Source organism: Gadus macrocephalus, chromosome 7, assembly GCF_031168955.1.
Source record: "Gadus macrocephalus chromosome 7, ASM3116895v1".
In the NCBI taxonomy this organism is placed as follows: Eukaryota; Metazoa; Chordata; class Actinopteri; order Gadiformes; family Gadidae; genus Gadus; species Gadus macrocephalus.
Genome location: NC_082388.1, coordinates 3,833,679 through 3,856,344, shown reverse-complemented (window position 1 = coordinate 3,856,344; position 22,666 = coordinate 3,833,679). Strand labels below are relative to the sequence as shown.

Sequence of the window (22,666 nt, the reverse complement as noted above, 5' to 3'; positions counted from 1 at the left end):
AAGTGGGAAGCGCAAAGCGCAAGTAGCTTTGTGGGCGGTTCTACGGCGCTATCGCTATTTTACAGGCGGATAAATGACACTTGCGTCGCGGCGCAAGTGTCAAAAGGGTTGGTCTGAAGCAGCCTAATTACCCGTAGGTGTGGTTTGGGCGTAACGTCCAACAAACCAATGAGAGTGCCAGCTCCCATCCCCTTTAAGAGCCATGAGCGCATTTGAATCGGACGAGTTGATATTTTGACAGCGCGTCTGCAGTCTCCGATGAGACAGATGCACATGAATTTCAAACTGCAAATGGCTCAGTTTATTGCCAAATAATATGGCCTAATTCACACATGGAATAAGGGGTTTTCTTCCACTTCTTCAAATAAATTTCGCCAAAGAAAACGTATATGATATAACATATGATATGCGGTAACTGTGGTTCTATTTAATGATATACGCAGGGATTAAAGTGAAAAAAAATCTTCTGACTGAAATTTTATTCGCGCTACAGCCAAGTCACGTGCAGTGTGTGAAACATGTTCCAGGTTAGGTTACTTGACACCTGCTTAAGAAATACAAATGTATAAGACGTCAGCACCAAATGCAGCCATCACGTTTAAATGCTCGACCAATACTGTTTTACAGGAGGAGGATTTTAAACAGCTGTTCTTTTGCATCTATTGCAATTTTTTTGTTGTCTTTTCAATTAGACTCTAAGATTTTTTTTTTGCAAAGCTTGTCTCATATTTTTTTGCACCATGAACCGTAAGGCTTGCCATCGTTCCCCGTTTCCGTCAGCCATGCCCATCTCCATTTATTTTTTTGTGTTTTATCAATATCCGATACATCAGAGCCGTCAATCATTATAAGGGAGTTCATACTAGCTTTACTTTCGCTCTGACACTCAACACTAACACAACAAAGAGACGTAAGATGTGGCGCGAAAATGGTGTGTACATATATACATTTGTATATAATATATATTTAATATATAATCGGGATGTACATTAAAATGCTTGTGTTTTCAGTCAATTTTAACGGTAGACCTTTTAAATACTCACTATATATAGTGAGGTCCCCCCTTCACTTTAGGCGTCTTTGAGTGTTATTAATTATTATTATTCTTCATGTTTAACCTCTGTTTTCCTTTTATTCCTAGTCTGTTTTACATAGTTTTGAATGATGACTATATGCTCTGTAAGGTGACCTTGGGTGTCTTGAAAGGCGCCTCTAAATTAAATGTATTATTATTATTATTATTATATAATTTGACAATTTTACCGGCGTTGACGTATGACGACATAATACACGCGTGTATTATGTCCATATTCGAAACTGCATACTACCGTACTGCCGACTACATACTGCGCAGTATGTACTGTATACTGCATACTGAATGTGGGATTCAGTATGCAGTATACAGCAGACCGACTGCACCGCAGTATACAGTATGCAAGTTTCCCAGAATGCATTTCGCGGCAGCGGTAGCGGTAAAGCTGCTAAAAGCTGTTTTAATTCTCGCTTCAGTGCTGTTAATACATCACTTTCTTAAGTTTTAATATTTTTTTATGCGAGAAAGTACCTATTTAGATCCTTAATATGCGATTAGTTTATCCAAATGACGCCTGTTTGTAAATTTGTCCCGACGTTATCGGAGATGTGAAGTGGCCTCTGTGAACTCCAAATGACGGAAATCCGTCGTAGCGACGGAGAACTTTAATCCATGTATACGCAATACATTATAAACATTGTTTCTTATCAGTATTGTATGCTATCCTAATATGCATGTGTCCCCGCGGTAATAGACATTGCCATTGATTGTATTATGCGTTACGTGTTTAGTTTGCGTGTGTTTAAACAGAGCACACACGCGCGCCCGCATTCATTCATTTTTTTTAACACTCACTCGCGGTAAAACAATGTTTTTCACGATCAAATACTCATCAATCCTAAAAGTTATGGGCATGTAGGCCTACACGATGTCTGTGTCAAGAAAATATGTTTTTGCTGTACGGTGTTTGCAGATGCATTGATTTAAAAGTACAACTTATTACCGCTGCATCAGCTGTTCTTTCCCAAATAATTTACCAAGAATGTGCGGCTAGGTAGATGAGAGAAGCAAAGTGTATGCGCGAGGTGCACAAGCAATCCGTATGCATCGCATGCGCATGTATGCATCCGCCCTTAAAATAGCATCTGAACAACGCGCCACTGACTTTAAACCAGGTATTTCGATGTCAGTAGCGCAATGGTATTCAGCAACGGCAAAATAGCGTTTGCGCCAGAACACGCCTCCTCCTTCCGCCGAACCGCCCCTTGGGGCGCATGATCAATCCCTAATTTACCGGCGAGTGGCGCTGGTGGGAAAAGAACGCTCTGCGCCAGTTGTAAACTAGCAACGACACATGCGCCAGTGACTAAGTCACTTGCGCCGGATGCAAGATAGGGCCCAGAGACTTTTAAGGGGGAGAGAGAGAGGGAAGAGAGAGAGGGGGAGACAGAGAGCTAGACAGACATACAGACAGACGTGCGTGTGTGTGTGTCATCCCTTTATGTGTTTGTGTGTACCTGTCCTTAGTGTCTGTGTGTGTCTGTGTGTATGCGCGTGCGTATGCGTGTTCCTTCCCTGTACGTGCGTGCCTGCATGAGCACACATTGAGCACTCACACAAACGCGTGATTGATGGAGACGGGAGTACACCCCGGGCTCGCAGAGGGACGGGGCCTGCGGGCCGCGTGTGATGAACGACTGCTCAGCGAGCGGCGCTCACTGAGTGCAGTGTGTGGAGCGGTGAACGTCGCCCCCTGGGGGTGAGAGGATGATTTACACACTGGGGGGAGGGGGGCCGCAAGCGATGCTCTTATCATGACTCAACTTTGGGCCACTTTGGTTCTGCATTCGGATCAATCTGTATCTATTAAACTGCTTTAAAATAAATCCATTCATCCTGAGGAACCGTCTTGCCTGTGTGTGTGTGTGTGTGTGTGTGTGTGTGTGTGTGTGTGTGTGTGTGTGTGTGTGTGTGTGTGTGTGTGTGTGTGTGTGCGTGTATGTGTGTGTGTGTGTGTGTGTGTGTGCGTGCGTGCGTGCGCGCGCGTGTGTGTGTGTGTGTGTGTGTGCGCGCGTGCGTGCGTGTGTGCGTGCGTGCGTGTGTGTGTGTGTGGAGAGAGAAAAAAAAGACGGGAGCTTACGCTAGAAGTAGCCCGCTAATGCTAAACAGTTTGCCTGCTCCCCCTCCCCCCCTGCGCTAAATGCCCGTCGTGTATCATCAGTAAATGATGAGAAAGGGCAGGAGCTAATGCTAGCCAGCTAATTCTAGCCCACTAATGCTAAGTTACAGACGGTTTGCTCCCCCCCCCCTCCCTACGCTAAATCTCTCTCTCTTGTCTTATCAGGAAATGATAGGAGAAAAGAGAGGAAGAAAAGGGTGGGAGCTAACGATAGGACGCTAATGCTAACAAACAAACGGTTTTGGTGTCTTATCAGTAAATGTTTTCACCTTATCTTGTTCTCTGGCTGGAGCGATATGGAGAGAAAAATGGAGGCCAGTCTCGCTGAGTGCTTAATCCATTTGTCTTCAGAGTTCTTCACAGCGTCGGGGTTCAGAGGGTCAATGGCGGACTCGGATTGGTCAAAGATACCACAACTTAAATTCGCTTTTAAACTCATACACAGAAACAGATACAAATACACAGAAACAGATACCAATACACAGATACAAATACAAATACACCGATGCAATTACACAGAAACATATACAAACACATAGAAACAAATACACAGAAACAGATAATGACAGGTAATGAAAGTGAAGTTTCTATCCCCGCAATCAGATCTCAAGGACATCCTCATTATGCTATTATTGAAGTGTTTGTGTGTTGCGTGTCGGTGTTTGTGTATACCTGTATACCTGTGTGTGTGTGTGTGTGTGTGTGTGTGTGTGTGTGTGTGTGTATCTGCCCTGTGTGTTAATATCTGCACTGTGTGTGTGTGTGTGTGTGTGTGTGTGTGTGTGTGTGTGTGTGTGTGTGTGTACAAGCGTGCGTGCATGTGTGTATGCAGATGTGTGAGCATGCGTTTTGTGCGTGCGTGTGTGCTTGCATATGTGTGTGTGTTTGTGCAACCCGGTATCACGCGATTTCGTGCTCATGCGCACAAACGTTCATCTATTGAAGCGTGTTCCAGAGCACGATAGTCCGACTTTTTTCGTGCTACACAGAACGAAATGTAAACCAATACATTCTAAATGGGAGTGTTCTCAGACAATTAACGTGCTCCACAAAACGGTACGAGAGAGAGAGAAAGAGAGAGAGGGAGGGACAGAGAGAGAGAGAGCGAGAGAGAGGCTTCAGAAAGGGTGTTCTCAGATAGTACAGTGCACCCTAGTTATGTTTATGCCAAAACCACAAATGCTATATATATATATATATATATATTGCCTAATTATATATATTGCCTATATATATATACAGGCTATATATATAATTAGGCTATAATAATATTATTTAGCGTGTAATGAGCAGTGTTGGTCAAGTTACTTGGAAAAAGTAATTAGTTACTGATTACTGATTACTTATCCAAGAAAGTAATCCAGTTACTTTACTGATTACTTATCTTCAAAAATAATTAGTTACTTTACTAATTACTTTACTTAGTTACTTTTCAAAAACACAAATTTTTTTTACATTAATTTGGGTCCCTCGATTTGACTGTCCCTCGACTCTATTGGCTCTAACGGTTCGATAGAGGGGTCAATCATCCAAATTGACCAATGGATACCCAAGATATCTTCCAGGGTTTGACTGGAAGGTCAGCATAATTCGCGCCAGAAGCGCCGAGAACTTTCTGAGCACTCTTCAGACACTCCGGCTAGATAGAGACTTAGGCCCAATCCCATTTCTAGCCCTTACCCCTTCCCCTTACCCCTTCCCCTTACCCCTCCCCCTTACCCCTTCCCCTTGCCCCTCAATACAGAGGGGTAAAACGTTCCCCTAAGAAATGGGACGCCCCTCCATTACGTGGCTTCATCGTCGCTGACTGCTATGTCAACAGAAGCCACGAGTAGGCATGTTTCAGATCAAGCATACGTTGCGTTGACTCACATAACATAATGAATTAGTGGATAAAAACGTCAGAAATGCTGGCGTTAACTTCCCTATGTGATGCGACGCGTCACATGGCTTTAAAAACTCGCTGGATCTCCATTGTAACTCTGTCCGTCTGCTTTTCTGTGCATATGCTCTTTCAAATAAATGCAGACATAAGACACTCCCCTCAACATATCAAAACATTGCCATAGGATAGGATAGGATAGGATTTTATTTGTTGTCATTGCACATACACACAGGTACACACAGGTGCACACAGGTGCAACGCCAAACCACTCCCCAGGGAAACAAAAGGCATGCCATAGGGAACAACGAAACCAACTTACTTAGGAACCAATATTTGGTGGAGTTCACATAAAAAAAGGTATGAACAATGATAAAAAATAAAACAAAATCAAATTAAACTTAGCTCTGCTACACACACACACACACACACACCCCAAAATACTAAATTACAACAAAAACAATGGTCTCGACATTCAGTGGGCTATTGAGCTCAACACAGAAATACCAAAGTAGAAAACAGACGCAAGAATGAAAAGATTGAACAACGTAAGACTCACTCCCACTGTTTTCTGGTGTAGGGAAAAACGGTCTGTCTAGTTACTGGACCAGATGAAATGAGACGGAGAGGTAATAAAGTCTATCGGCACGAGGACCTTGGATTTATTAAGTAAAGTGGCAACGGTTATACAGAGTCATAAAGCGTGAGAGATCGAATATGTCTAAGTCCCTAATCAGCGCTGATGGTTCGTCCAGAGCTTCGCCTCCGTGGAAGGTCTGCTGCAGAAGAAGGTGATGAGTTCCTGTGTGATACACTCTTATGCTGTATCCTCCTCTCGATGAGGTGTGTGCGTTTGAGATGTGTATGGTTCTGTGTGTTCTTTGCTTGACCTTGCCTCCCAGGCCTTAGTGTATGCCTGTGTATCTTCTTGTGTTCTTCCTAACGGGGGAGAGCTTCACAGAGTCTCCTGTTTGTGACTCTCCCGTTCTTGAGGATGACTGGTGCATTGTCTGAGTGTACAACATCTGCCTGGCTGAGAAATGGGGCCTTCGGCTCCGGCCTTGACCTGACTATATATTATGTGTGTGTTATGTGTTAAAAGTTGACTATATTGTAATGTGACTGCCATGTGGTGTGCTCTTCAGGCGTTAAAAGTTGACTATATTGTAATGTGACTGCCGTGTGATGTGCTCATCAGGCTAGGGTAGGAGTTAGCTATATTTATAATGTACATGTGATGTACTCAGCAGGTTATTTTGCCCAATACTGGCGATCATTTTCGATTTTAGGAACTCATTGTCCCTGGTCCCCCTGAAATTAATGAGCCGTCTGGTCTCCTGTGGTGTCCCTGAGGTAAAGGTGGAAAGGAAATCTTCAGTTTGACAGGCGAGCGACGTAGCCTAGGTGGCAGCTTTACCGATATCAAAGCAGTGCGCCGGTATAATCAACCAAGGAATCAACCCTGTCTCGTCAAAATTACGTTCCCATAGAACTATTCGGCATTCTCAATTACGTTTGTCATAAAACGTATTTTGTCCGCGATTACGTTTTATTGAACGTATTGCAAATACGTTCGTCCTCAGCCTATTTTTTGCCATTCATTAACCTCTAGGATTATGTTTGGTTGAAACGTATCCCAGATAGGTTAAATGTCAACGTATAGCACATTATTGTCATTAAGGCATATCTTCCTTTCAGGGAACGTTTCATTTAACGTATTTTGTCTGAAAAATGTATCTTGGCCGTGAATACGTTTTATTGAACATATCGCAAATACGTTCGTTGTCAGCCTATTGTTTTGCCATTTATTAACCTCTAGGATTAGTATCCCAGATAGGTTAAATGTCAACGTATAGCACATTATTGTCATTAAGGCATATCTCCCTTTCAGGGAACGTTTCATTTAACGTATTTTGTCTGAAAAACGTATCTTGGCTGTGGATACGTGTTATTGAACATATCGCAAATACGTTCGTTGTCAACCTATTTTTTGCCATTCATTTACCTCTAGGATTATGTTTGGTTGAAACGCATTCCAAACATGTTAAATGTCAACGTATAGCACATTATTGTCATTAAGGCATATTTCCCTTTCGGGAAACGTTTAATTTAACGTTATTTTGTCCCTGATTACGTCTTATTGAACATATTGCAAATAGGTTCGTTCTCAACATTTTTGTTGTTATTTATTTAAGCTACCTCTTGGATTACAGGCTACATTTAATTGAAACGTATCCTTAATAGGCTACGTTAAATTTCAATAACACATTATTGTCAGCATATAGGCATAGGTCTACCTCTCGGGGAAGCGTACGTTTGATTGTAATGTTAATAGTCCAACGTTATATCAACATGTCACAAGAGGAGAAATTAGCTGCTGACGGGGTAACTGTAGGAGCGGGGGTTGCTTTGTTGATTTCTTTATCTAGGGCTATAGCTGTGGTCAAAGCGGGAAGTGTGCGTTATGGCAAGCCGAATTGACATTTATTAACTAAGTTTGACTATCCGGAATTTACGTTGTAGATATCAACAACTTCATTCAAGATATCTGTTACGTAGTTGTGACTAGTCGAAACGACAGTTAGAGATATCTGTGACGTAGTTTTGACTAGTCGAAACGATAGTTAGAGATATCTGTAATTCAGTTTTGACTAGGCGAAACTGAATTACAGATATCTGCAATGACTTCACGGAAAACGACATTCAACTCGTCACACATCTTAAATGACAATTGCAGATATCTGTAATTCAGTTTCGCCTAGGCAGAATGAAAGTTAAAGATATCTCAAACGTCATTTGAGTGTTGGGCATTACGTTTTAGATATCCAGAAATACGTAATTTCCCCTTGCCGCCATAATCAAAGAAGAAGTGGGTTCATTTCCGAATGGAATAAGAAAGGAGCAGTCATGGCGTTGGCTGTGATCGAAAAGATCACGAGAAAATATGGAGCGATGTAATCAGTGAATTGTGTGAATGATGATTGAACAAGGAGCTGCTCCGCTCCCGCTTAAAGTAAACGGTCCTATAATTTGTCATTACAGATATCTGAAACGTCATTACAGATATCTGAAACGTCATTTCGCCTAGTCAAAACTCGAATTCAAGATATCTATAATTCAGTTTCGCCTAGGCAGAATGAAAGTTAAAGATATCTACAATTGTAGATATCTCTAATCAAAATTCCTTTCAAGATATCTATAACTTGATAATAGATATCTACAACGTCATTTTGACTAGTCGTAACTCCAGTTAGAGATATCTACAACGTCATTTTGACTAGTCGTAACTCCAGTTAGAGATATCTACAACTTCATTTCGCCTAGTCAAAACTTAATTTAAGATATCTGAAAAGGGACATGTAGATATCTTGAATTGAGGTGAATTAAAGATATCTTGAACTGGAATTATGACTAGTCAGAATCAAATTGTAGATATCTCCAACTGGAATTACAGATATCTACAATTCAGTTGCAGATATCCGTAATTCACAAAGTGGATATCCGCAACTGAATTGTAGATATCCGCAATGAGAAACCCCATAGACATGAATGGCGAAAATGACGTAATTTCGCCTAGGAGGAATGTCTTTGTGTATGGCAAGCCGAATTGTCATTTATTAACTAAGTTTGACTATCCGGAAATTACATTGCAGATATCTGCAATTCAGTTTCGCCTAGTCAAAACTAACATTTCGGATATCCGCAACTACATTCCTCCTATCCGCAATTGTCATTTCAGATATCCACAAAGACATTCCTCCTAGGCGAAATTACGTCATTTTCGCCATTCATGTCTATGTCTGGGAAGAACTTCAGGCCAAAATCTTGCAAGCGAGCCGCTGGGTGCAGGTGCAACGAGATGGAGCACTTGCTGAGCCTGGACTTTCATAATCTTCGCTCTGTGAATGTAAAGGATGTTTGGTCGGATGTTACGACGAAGAATCATAATGTGAATGGGAATATTCTATAAATCTCTTGATATCATCTTTCGTCTCAACACTTCTGCTGCAGCCACTTAAAGTCTCACTCCGAGAACCTTCAAATATGAATCAATCCATTAGAAGTATGAAAATATCTTCCCGGTGGTGCAACAGAGCAAACAAGGTGTCCTTTGACATCTACGTTTCGAGACGATTGCAACAGTGCCACACATGATCATATTTGAATATGTTTCGGGGTAGTAATTAGCTGTCGATTTTGGAGGCCTTTATCAATAATGACCAGCTATAGATTTGCTTCCCGATGGAGATTTTTGACAAATTACATGTTAATTAGCATCTACACGTTAAGCTGAGTCCAATGAGATCAAGCTCGGCCTCTTGCTACACCGAGATCATGTCCTAGACCTAGGTGTACCATGTAAAATACATGTTACCATTAGCTAGAGTGTCGTTCTTGGTGTCATTGGACTCAGCTCAACGTGTAGATGCTAAATAACATGTCATTTGTGACTAATCTTTATCGGGAAGCAAATCAATAGCTGCTCAGTATTGATTAAGGCCTCCAATTTCGACAGCTAATTACTACCATTAAACATGTTCGAATATGCTCATGTGTGGCACCGTTGCAATCGCCTGGAAGCGTAGATGTTGAAGGACACCTTGTTCGTCCTCTTACGCCACCGTGAAGATATTTACATGCTTCTGATTGACTAATGAATTGATTCAGCTATTCCCCCAGAAGTCTGGGGTCAAAAGGTCAAAAGGAGACGGCACCACGCCGGGGTGGATCCAGATCTCGGGCAACAGCGCAGGGTTGCCAGGTCCTGCAAAAAACGTGCCCCCCACATACCGTTCAAAATCCACCCAAAATGTCCTAGAAGCATCCCAAATAAAAAATGATATTATTGGCCATTTTGGCCAACGTTTTGAAAGTAATACTATTTGAGGGAATATTTTTTTGTTGTTGTTTTAGCAGCGAAATGCACCGTGTGCGTGTGTGCGTGTGTCTGTGTCTGTGTGTCTGTGCGTGCGTGTGTGTGCTTGTGTGTGCTTGTGTGTGTGTGTGTGTGTGTGTCTGTGCGTGTGCGTGCGTGTGTGTGTGTATAACACGCTATTTTATGTTGAAATGCGACGTAATCCAGTGTTCACGAAACGTACACTGTCAACGTAGGTATGCTTTTGGCGACTGGGCAGATATACGTGTTTCTAACAAGATGATATCATTAAAAGTTACATAAAGTAACAGTTTAATAACACAAACGCAGGAAGCACGTGAGCTGCTAGTTTAGCGAAAGCAACCTGACGTCGTTGAAACATGCGAGCGAGCCGATCAAATCCTAATAACTATAAAACTAAAGATCAGACACAATCACTGACTGAAGATTATGCAAGTAAAAAGTATATTTCTCGCTAGAAATGTTATTAGAAACACGTTTAACGGTGAATCGGTCCTAAAATATTGCATTTCCCATTCAGATAATAAAGATTAATAAAGATCATACACATTCACTGACTGAAGATTATGTAAGGAAAATGTACATTTCTCGCTAGAAATGTCATTAGAAACGCGTTTAATGGTGTATCTGTCCTAAAATATTGCATTTCCCATTCAGATAATAAAGATTAATATGAGCTACGCCGTGTTCCGGAGCCGCGGGGGATTCTGGGAATTGGGGTTCTCAGTTGACAAATGGGGCTTTTGTTAACTTGTTTTGTTGTTAGGATTAAGTGGGGTTAATGGGTTCGGGATGTTATGTGGTTGCGTGTTGTTCTATTAACATTGTTCGTGTGTTCATTATTGTCGATACGTCATCCCTCTCCACCACTCTATACTGTAAAAACACATGTTCAAGTTGAATGATAATGCATGAATTTATTCTTTATTCTGCCATAGTAACACGGTAAATAAATGGCAAAAATAGGCTGAGAACGAATTCGTATTTACGATATTGTAGCGACCCTGGGACAATTTAATTGTTTTTGTGTTATGTGTTGCATTGTATTTCGTTGTCCGTTATGCCAGTTGTTCTGTGTGTGCATGTATTGTAATGTTCTTCTTGTCAATCAGTGTGAGGGCGAATCATTAGGTCAGCTGGGGGAGGGCCTTGGAAGAACACGAAGGTGGGGGCCTGCACGTGAGTGAGACCGTGTTGGGGGTTGCCGGGGTAACCGGGGTTTGTTTTGGGTGGGATTTCTGCCGTTGGTTACGGGTTTCAGTGACCTGGTTTTGGTCCATTAAAAGTTCCTTCAATTACTAATGACTCGACATCGTTATGTCACCTGCGAGGTCATTACAATATGTTCAATAAAACGTAATCACGGACAAAATACGTTTTTTAGACAAACGTAATTGAGAATACCGAATAGTTCTCTGGGAACGTAATTTTGATGAGAAAGGGTTGCCCGCACATGTAGAGGGCCTCGTTCGCTCGTTTTGGATAAATTCCAATGGGTCGTAATCTGTGGCGGAACAAACCAACGTGGTCGTATTTTCCGAGAGGACAGGCTGATACTGGACATTGATTGGTTTGTAGGTGGGCGTGAGTCTGACGTCACCGTTCACCGGTATAGCCTTCATGAATGAATGAAGAAACGTGTGAACATAATTTCCTGCAGCTCAGTTCAGGCAGCCGCCCAGACAACGCACACTTCCCGCTTTGACCACAGCTATAGCCCTAGATAAAGAAATCAACAAAGCAACCCCCGCTCCTACAGTTACCCCGTCAGCAGCTAATTTCTCCTCTTGTGACATGTTGATATAATCAGAATCAGAATCAGAATCAGAAAGGATTTAATTGCCAAGAAGGATTTTACACCAACCAGGAATTTGTTTGTAGGAATAACGTTGGACTATTAACATTACAATCAAACGTACGCTTCCCTGAGAGGTAGACCTATGCCTATATGCTGACAATAATGTGTTATCGAAATTTAACGTAGCCTATTAAGGATACGTTTCAATTAAATGTAGCCTGTAATCCAAGAGGTAGCTTAAATAAATAACAACAAAAATGTTGAGAACGAACCTATTTGCAATATGTTCAATAAGACGTAATCAGGGACAAAATAACGTTAAATTAAACGTTTCCCGAAAGGGAAATATGCCTTAATGACAATAATGTGCTATACGTTGACATTTAACATATTTGGAATGCGTTTCAACCAAACATAATCCTAGAGGTAAATGAATGGCAAAAAATAGGTTGACAACGAACGTATTTGCGATATGTTCAATAACACGTATCCACAGCCAAGATACGTTTTTCAGACAAAATACGTTAAATGAAACGTTCCCTGAAAGGGAGATATGCCTTAATGACAATAATGTGCTATACGTTGACATTTAACCTATCTGGGATACGTTTCAACCAAACATAATCCTAGAGGTTAATAAATGGCAAAAAATAGGCTGAGGACGAACGTATTTGCAATACGTTCAATAAAACGTAATCGCGGACAAAATACGTTTTATGACAAACGTAATTGAGAATGCCGAATAGTTCTCTGGGAACGTAATTTTGACGAGACAGGGTTGAAGGAATAGTAGTAGTAAGCATATCCACTGCACACAAATGTTACTTGAAACCTTAACATGTCATGTCAAGGGATATTGGATATCTATCTCAACAAATAGCGATAGCGGAACACATTAGCATCGGCTTCTAGTGATTCAAAACAAACTTGACTAGTGAATCAAAACAAACTTGACTAGTGATTCAAAACTAACTTCACAATTAAAAACCGCTCGAAAATAGTATTATTACACCAGTCTGCCGTAATTAAAGTGCTGAAAATACTTACATTTGTGCGTGTCCTTCGCTTGAACCATCGCTGCTGTTTGTTTATTTGGCGATTTCGGTTGGCCACTAGAGAGCGCTAAAATCTTGTCCGTGTATGACTTCGAGCTGAATATACAGTCAACTTTACATCATGAGTCCGAATGATAACAACTAGTAAAAATGCATTTTCGGCCGGATTTTCCTCGAAGCCCTCCCTGGCTCCCTTTGAAGTGTGGTCCTTGGATAGCTTCGTTTCAAGCTACGTTTTCGCTTAGTTTCAAGGGCTACGTAGCCTTTTGTCTTCGCCCTACCCCTTAACCAAAATGAGAATTGGGACACCCTTACCCCTTCAAACCAAGGGGGAGGGGTAAGGGGGAGGGGTAAGGGGTAGAAATGGGACGCACCCTTAAAGCTGTGTTCGAAATCGTTCCCTATCATGGATGTGGTGCACTAAATAGGGTGCACGCCATTTTGTAGGGTGTTCGAATTCTCAGTGGTCCACTATATAGGGCACTATATAGTGGACTTAAAATAGGGTACATACGATGTACCCTACATGATACTCCCGTATACCACAATGCAATGCGGTCGTGTTTTCCCGGAGGAAAAGAAGAAGCTGAATAACCTCGAAAACGAATAACATTTAATGACGGCTTTCGTTTACAAATGTCAACAATTTATTTGGGGTTTAACATTAAATATTTAACATTCAAAATTAATTAAACAAGGAAATGTAACATTCAACATCAATACAACCTCCAGCTTTCGTCGTGAGTGCCCGGTTTGTTTACATGATGTGGGCGCATCTGTCTGCGTCACACAAATACCCGGCGCATTTACTGACGCAAATGACGTTTAGAAATCTTAAGCGTAGTGTTCGAATTCTCGTTTGTTCGTTCCCTAAATAGTGCACTATATCATGAACACCATATAGGGAATAGTGAGTGAGTGGATAGGGAACGATTTCGAACACAGCTTTAGGCTGCATCCCATTTCTACCCCTTACCCCTCCCCCTTACCCCTCCCCCTTACCCCTCCCCCTTGTTTTGAAGGGGTAAGGGTGTCCCGATTCTCATTTGGGTTAAGGGGTAGGGCGAAGACAAAAGGCTACGTAGCCCTTGAAACGAAGCTATCCAAGGACCACACTTTAAAGGGAGGGCTTCGAGGAAAATCCGGCCGAAAATGCATTTTTACGAGTTGTTATCATTCTGACTCATGCTGTAAAGTTGACTGTATATTCGGCTCGAAGTCATACACGGACAATGCGATCTCTGAGCTCAATATAAAACATGACATAACGGTAAATAACCGTTGAACTATACATACAAGATTTTGGCGCTCTCTAGTGGCCAACCGAAATCGCCAAATAAACAAACAGCAGCGATGGCTCAAGCGAAGGACACGCACAAATGTAAGTATTTTCAGCGCTTTAATTACGGCAGACTGGTGTAATAATACTATTTTCGAGCGGTTTTTAATTGTGAAGTTAGTTTTGAATCACTAGTCAAGTTTGTTTTGATTCTCTAGTCAAGTTTGTTTTGAATCACTAGAAGCCGATGCTAATGTGTTCCGCTATCGCTATTTGTTGAGATAGATATCCGATAACCCTTGACATGACATGTTAAGGTTTCAAGTCAAATTTGTGTGCAGTGGATTTGCTTACTACTACTATTACTTGGTTGATTATACCGGCGCACTGCTTTGATATCGGTAAAGCTGCCGCCTAGGCTACGTCACTCGCCTGTCAAACAGAAGATTTCCTTTCCACTTTACCTCAGGGACACCACAGGAGACCAGACGGCTCATTAATTTCAGGGCGACCAGGGACAATGAGTTCCTAAAATCGAAAATGATCGCCAGAAAACAGTGGGAGTGAGTCTTACGTTGTTCAATCTTTTCATTCTTGCGTCTGTTTTCTACTTTGGTATTTCTGTGTTGAGCTCAATAGCCCACTGAATGTCTGTGTCGTTATACTGTACGTTGGCTGTGATGTAGGCTTTTTCTGGAAGAAATGGGGGTGGAGGGGAAAGTGACCAGGCAACAGGCTTCTAAGAAGTGGGAGAACCTTAAAAAGAAGTGTGTGTGTGTGTGTGTGTGTGTGTGTGTGTGTGTGTGTGTGTGTGTGTGTGTGTGTGTGTGTCTGTGTCTGTGTCTGTGTCTGTGTGTGTGTGTGTGTGTGTGTGTGTGTGTGTGTGTGTGTGTGTGTGTGTGTGTGTGTGTGTGTGTCTGTGTCTGTGTGTTTGTTTTTTCAGGATTTGAGGACTCCCAAAACTCGGGTCGGGGACTGAAAGTGGGGAGGTGACTGTTGCGACGTGGCAGTATTATGACTTGATGCACGAGGTTCTTGGTGCCCGGCCAGCAATTGACCCACCAGTCCTTGGGCCCTATTTTAACGGTCTGAAACGCAAGTGGGAAGCGCAAAGCGCAAGTAACTTTGTGGGCGGTTCTACGGCGCTATCGCTATTTTACAGGCGGATAAATGACACTTGCGTTGCGGCGCAAGTGTCAAAAGGGTTGGTCTGAAGCAGCCTCGTTACCCGTAGGTGTGGTTTGGGCGTAACGTCCAACAAACCAATGAGAGTGCCAGCTCCCATCCCCTTTAAGAGCCATGAGCGCATTTGAATCGGACGAGTTGATATTTTGACAGCGCGTCTGCAGTCTCCGATTAGACAGATGCACATGAATTTCAAACTGCAAATGGCTCAGTTTATTGCCAAATAATATGGCCTAATTCACACATGGAATAAGGGGTTTTCTTCCACAACTTCAGAAAAACTGAGTCCTCAAATAAATTTCGGCAAAGAAAACGTATATGATATAACATATGATATGCGGTAACTGTGGTTATATTTAATGATATACGCAATACATTATAAACATTGTTTCTTATCAGTATTGTATGCTATCCTAATATGCATGTGTCCCCGCGGTAATAGACATTGCCATTGTATTATGCGTTACGTGTTTAGTTTGCGTGTGTTTAAACAGAGCACACACGCGCCCCCGCATTCATTCATTCTTTTTAACACTCACTCGCGGTAAAACAATGTTTTTCACGATCAAATACTCAATCCTAAAAGTTATGGGCATGTAGGCCTACACGATGTCTCTGTCAAGAAAATATGTGTTTGCTGTACGGTGTTTGCAGATGCATTGATTTAAAAGTACAACTTATTACCGCTGCATCAGCTGTTCTTTCCCAAATAATTTACCAAGAATGTGCGGCTAGGTAGATGGGAGAAGCAAAGTGTATGTGCGAGGTGCACAAGCAATCTGTATGCATCGCATGCGCATGTATGCATGCGCCCTTAAAATAGCATCTGAACAATGCGCCACTGACTTTAAACCAGGTATTTCCTGGTCAGTAGCGCAATGGTATTCAGAAACGGCAAAATACCGTTTGCGCCAGAACACGCCTCCTCCTTCCGCCGAACCGCCCCTTGGGGCGCATGATCAATCCCTAATTTACCGGCGAGTGGCGCTGGTGGGAAAAGAACGCTCTGCGCCAGTTGTAAACTAGCAACGACACATGCGCCAGTGACTAAGTCACTTGCGCCGGATGCAAGATAGGGCCCCTTGTGTCATCTATTCAAGACCCCATGGTTATCCTCATGGTGAGGGTGATGTGGTTTCATGAATTTCACTAACTGCTATTCAAACATGTTTCATGAGATATTAGCTGAAAATTTCTAAAGAAAATGACTTCTAACAACTGACTTGCATTGGTTCTTTAGGAGATGGTGGAGCCCTACACCCAAGGTTGACCTCCACCTTGTCTTCATCATCCCGAAGGCCCGCTCTATCACAGAACGCGCCATGGATTGGCGGTAATTAAAGCGCTGCTGCACCCGCCCAATCACCGGCTCTTTATAGGGAGTCAACAGACATACGGGCGTCTGGAGGCAGGGGTACCCACCGTCACCTAAAAGCATGTAACCCGGCGGTGGATACCTGGCAGTCAAATAAAAAGAACTGTTTTTCATTACCCTTGTGTCATGGACAGACCCTGGGTAGCCCACAAAAATGTCCAAAAATGTCCCCTTTGCATCGCATATGGCCTGCATGTTAATTGAATAGAAATTCTTGTAATTTAGATAGTCTAATCGATGTAGTTGTGGTGGCTTGATCCGAATATGGGTTCCATCGATCCTTCTTTTCCAAAGAGGGCAGCATGTTTCTTGTCAAACGAGCGCCTGACAGTCTCTCCGTCCTGTCTCCCCACAATGTCCTTTATGTTTCTTGGACGGAATGTAACTGATAATTTCGTTGCTCTGTAACATGTGCAATGACAACAAATAAAATCCTATCCTATCCTATCCTATGGCAATGTTTTGATATGTTGAGGGGAGTGTCTTATGTCTGCATTTATTTGAAAGAGCATATGCACAGAAAAGCAGACGGACGGAGTTACAATGGAGATCCTGCAAGTTTTTAAAGCCATGTGACGCGTCACATCACATAGGGAAATTAACGCCAGCATTTCTGACGTTTTTATCCACTAATTCATTATGTTATGTGAGGCAACGCAACGTATGCTTGATCTGAAACATGCCTACTCGTGGCCTCTGTTGACGTAGCAGTCAGCTGTCCGCAGTCAGCGACGATGAAGCCACGTAATGGAGGGGCGTCCCATTTCTTAGGGGAACGTTTTACCCCTCTGTATTGAGGGGCAAGGGGAAGGGGTAAGGGGAAGGGGTATGGGGAAGGGGGAAGGGGAAGGGGTAAGGGCTAGAAATGGGATTGGGCCATACGCTCCTACTACACGCTTATTACATCGTTTGCATTTCTAGTTAGCTGGTAGTTAGCTAGTTATTTTGTATTTTCTTGCCTTTTTCTTCTATTTGTTATTATTTTAAAATAAATAATGGCAGGCATGAAAGACCTATACTATGGAAGCATATATGTCGCAAAATTCAAATGGCAATGCAATTTGGAATTACATTATGCATTTGACAATTCATTATGCAATTTTATAATGTAATTCAAAGTGTATTTTAACATGCAAAGTGACAATGCAATCCTCAATTAAATTTGCAAAAGTTATAACAATACAAATAGAATAACATTTGTCAAATTCTTTGAGTTCCTTTATACAAATTGAAAAGCTATAGCGTCCCCGTGATTGCAATCCACTTCGCCACGCTCCGTGTTGCGATATTCAAATGACATTTAAATCTGCAAAACGGAATCCAAAACGGAATCCAAAGAGGAAATCCAAAGAGGAATCCAAAGAGGAATCCAAAAAGTCAATATGCAAAGTGGGAAACGTATCAGCCAATCAGCGTCTGGGCGGGAACTACGTCACTTTCTATTGTCTCCAAGGGTATCTCCACCATAGACATCGTATATGATAGACGGAGCATCGAATGCTACCGCCTACTGGCGCTGACGAGACGCGGGGCCGCCATCTTGGAGTGGTCATCCGCTCCACTCAGTGTAATACGTTTGGCTGGAGCAATGAACTGTCAGCGCATTTAATTAATCATGCCTCACTGAATACCACTGATTTTCATGCGGTTTTTTGTCACACGTGTAGCTATGATAAAGGCCACATGGTTTGGCGTGTTTTATTATTCAATACTAATTATACCAATAGTACGGTAATGTTAAATCTTGCTTGTGAAAAGTAATCCCCCGATTCCTATTATGGATTGTCCGCCGATTTGAGCAGGAATACGCTGAACAACTGCCCGGCATCCTGTTTCTGCTGCTGTTGCTGCTCCTGGTTGACCACTCCAAGATGGCGGCCGTATTTCTCGCGTCCCAGCAGCCAATGCTCCGTCTATCTATAAGATGTCTATGATCTCCACAGCTGAATGACCGGGCACCCATTCGTAATGAGTCGTGATGTGGGGATACATAGTAGTCCAGCAGAGGTTGAGCGGAGGGAGCGGGAGGGAGTGTATTCTTGGAGGAGGTCCCAGAGGTAACTGGGGGCTAGGTTGTGGAGAGCTTTGTAGGTGAGGAGTGGGTCGAGACGGTGGGTCTCCCGACCCTATGTTTCGCACCCAGTGCCTGTAGCACTTGGGAAATCTTTGTGTTTACCACACTGGCGTCAAAACGTACCAGTGAGGATAAGTCGTCTATCCTATCTCCCAGAACACGCACTCTATCTACTGCATCTGTGGCTTCAACACGATTGTTCTCCACATCATCGGCCAAACTTCGGAGCGTATCAATAATCTCCATTGGTGACCATGGACCTGACACATACGAACTAGAAGTTAACAAGGAAATTACGAGCAAGTGACGTAGTTCCCGCCCAGACGCTGATTGGCTGATACGTTTGCCACTTTGCATATTGACTTTTTGGATTCCTCTTTGGATTCATCTTTGGATTCCCTCTTTGGATTCCGTTTTGGATTCCGTTTTGCGGATTGAAATGTCATTTGAATATCGCAACACACGGAGCGTGGCGAAGTGGATTGCAATCACGGGGACGCTATAGCTTTTCAATTTGTATAAAGGAACTCAAAGAATTTGACAAAATGTTATTCTATTTGTATTGTTATAACTTTTGCAAATTTAATTGAGGATTGCATTGTCACTTTGCATGTTAAAATACATTTTGAATAACGTATTTACAAATTACATTATAAAATTGCATAATGAATTGTCAAATGCATAATGTAATTCCAAATTGCATTGCCATTTGAATTTTGCTACATATATGCTTCCATACTATACTTTTGCGGAGGCATTCGCTATCATTAGCGACAGTGGGGCTACTGTAGTCCCTCTTGAGGGACTACAGTAGTGACTTGCTGTCACGTCAGTGACTTGCTGTTGCCAGAACTGGACACGGACAACAGTGATTCAGAATATCGAATTCCATCACCTGAAAGGTATGTATTCTTTGTTATCGATTACTTATTGATTTGGTGTCAAATTGACGATCTATCACCTTATTAGATATTATCTATCTATCGATCACCCTACTCACTCTACTCATTCCACACACTCACTACCGGTACTCTTTGCCTTATATTTATATTTATGATATTATTTGCATCAATTATCATTATCAATATATTGTACATAGTTTATTTGATACTATCTCTATCCTTTCTTCTCTTTATTCCTTTTTGCATTGTTGAGAGGACCTAGCAAACCAAGCATTGCTGTGCAAGTGATAAATAAACTTGGATTTGATTTATTATCCTGCAATGAATTTAGTAAATGCACACACTCAAACTGGTGCAAACTGGATTGTTAGTTGATGTCTTGTTTACCCCAACATATTGTTACTTGTCTGTTTGAAGTTACATTATTTTCTTTCTTCTTCTTGGGTTCCACAGTGATGATGATGCTGATTATGAGCCACCTTCATCGACTGCTCCTGCTCCAGCGTCAGCCCCCCCACCTCTGTTTATATATATATATGTATATATATATATATATATATATATATATATATATATATATATATCTTTATCCCTAGTGATTGTAGTTTTTAGCTGTGTTTTTACCTTTGTTTTTACAGTTTGGTTTTATTATATGTTGTTCTCAAATATATCTGCTCCAGTTGGAGTCAAACTGCATTTCGATTGTATGGTTTTCTTTGAGTGGGAAAATGTATAGAGGTCTGGGTGAAATTTCAAAACAAGTCAAAACTGTTGAATTTGGATGGAATGAATACCTATAGTGATATGTCAGTGAAATAAAATTAGTTTTACAGTCTGGTACCTTAGAAAGGTCAAATGGCACTGATGGTGCCCAAAAGTGCCCAAATGGCACCATTTAGTCCGTCTGGACCTACCTGTACTAAAACCTCTCTAAAATCACTTTATTCACTTTATTAGCATTTATCCTGGAACAGGGTACTCATCAGATGTTGTTACATGTTTCCCTAAAGGTTCTGGGCTACTATCCCATAGTTTCAAGGTGGTATTCACTGACTCTAAATAATGTGTTTTCTCTAGGCGAAAATTGAAAATTGACGTTTCTTACTATGTTCTAGCTGAATTTACTCTGACACAGTAACATCTATATTGATTCTGACACTTCTGCAGCCACCTTACAGGTGTTACCTTCTTTTTGAAACCAAATTTATTTATATAGCCCTTGTAGTTGTGGAGGCATACTAATGTTATTGGCATGACATTTCGGGCAGGAGGCCTGTGAAATAGGCCTAGGGCTTAACAGGTTAGGTCTTGCAGGCAACACTTCCGAGGGGCTTTGTCCAAATGACAGTCCATTTGGGAAAACTTTTTTTCTCTAAGGGCTAGAACTCCAAATCTCGTATATGTCGTTCTCGGGGCCCCGGGAAATGTGTGTAAACATTTTAGTATCCCTAACTATCTTGAAAAGCCCGGAAAAGGGGCGTGACCTCCAACAGTACAGTAAATGTACATAAGACAGAGGTTAGTTTCTAGTCCCAATTTCTTGTGGGATGTAGGTGTACATTTGTGGCTTAAGGTGTGTAGACACAGCTGTGTAGACACACACGTTTTTGTAGTCTGGGGTCAAAAGGTCAAAAGGAGCCGGCACCACGCCGCTTATGAGATAACAAAAAGTGAATGTGTATTTCTCTCATAACTTTTTGTCATTATTAAAGAGAGGTCTGATTCTCAGATATGCATGTTCGATGGCTAGGGTGTAGGTCTGGGAAGAACTTCAGGCCAAAATCTTGCAAGGGCTGGAGCCACTGGTTGAAGCATATGCGTCCTTTGAGACCCCCTTCGATATATAAGAGACCTCAAGGTACAGCTTACTTAAATGTTGTCGACTCAGTCACCTATTGCATCACATCCTTTAGGGCTTCGGCCTCCTAATTGATCATTATAGTATAATTGAATGCCCTCTTTCATATATATGATACCTCCACCACTGGGACGTGGCAACAATTCTCCAAATCCATATGGGGAGGGGGGGGGTTGCTTGTGGACAGTAGGGGTGTATACTCGACATAAATAGGAAGCAAACTCAGGAGAAGTAATGACATCTCACAAATATTTATTGAATAAATTGTTTCAAATAAACCTGCCTCGTTAAATCAATAAGCTTGGTGTTTTGCTTTCAAAAATAGGTTATAGTAGAAGTCTAAACTGCAGAAAATAAAAACATCCAAGCTGCCTTTTAAGGATACCTTGGAATATCTGTCTATTTTCTAACCATCGGACCCTAGTTTACGACAAAAACAACACAATTGACGGCAGCTCCTTTGCCGCGTGGTTTTTAGAGCCATGTAAGGATTAGAGGGGGCGGCGATAGCAACAACCATAGCAACCATAACGGTCAAGTGACTGGATGCAGCCCCGTTGAAAAAAATAGAATACCACCCTACACACTCAGGAGATTAATGATATTTAAATTATTATGACCATGAAGTCTTTATTTGCATGGGTTTACATTTCGTTCTGTGTAGCATGGAAAAATCGGAGAAACACTCCCATTCAGAATGCATTGATTTACATTTCGTTCTTTGGAGCACGGTTATTTTTATTTATTTATTTATTTTCAGTTTTTGAGGAGGTGCTTCAAAGATGCAAATGTTTCTGCAATAATCCAAAATCCAATGGCAAAAACCGTTGGCTTTTTGTCGAGGGAATCCAGGGCGACACTCACTCTACTGTAAAAACACATGTTCAAGTTGAATGAGAATAATAATAATAATAATAATAATAATAATTCTGCCATAGTATTTATTTAAGGGGGGGGGGATACAAGTCTTTTGGCGATTCGTAGTGTTGATCAGCAGGGAAATAATTTGTCCGCAAAGACGGTGACGTCGCTTAGCAACGGAAGACGCTGGGGTAGACAAGTCACCGGACTACTACCCATGCAAGTGAACGGAGCGTTCCACGGCATTGAGAAGACCCGTGTAATAAAGGCCTATAATATTTCTGTTCA

The 22,666-nt window shown here is 41.8% G+C and overlaps 2 long non-coding RNA genes across 2 annotated transcripts; both read left to right on the top strand.

Annotated features, from left to right (window-relative positions):
* The first annotated feature begins 13,896 nt into the window (after window positions 1–13,896).
* LOC132461245 (uncharacterized) lies at window positions 13,897–14,893 on the top strand. Its single transcript, XR_009526570.1, has 3 exons — window positions 13,897–14,225; window positions 14,593–14,686; window positions 14,810–14,893. It is a non-coding gene; the product is annotated as an uncharacterized LOC132461245 (long non-coding RNA).
* A 4,691-nt stretch (window positions 14,894–19,584) lies between these two features.
* On the top strand, window positions 19,585–20,525 carry LOC132461101 (uncharacterized). The gene is made up of 2 exons (XR_009526526.1): window positions 19,585–19,659; window positions 20,113–20,525. It is a non-coding gene; the product is annotated as an uncharacterized LOC132461101 (long non-coding RNA).
* Window positions 20,526–22,666: the final 2,141 nt, after the last annotated feature.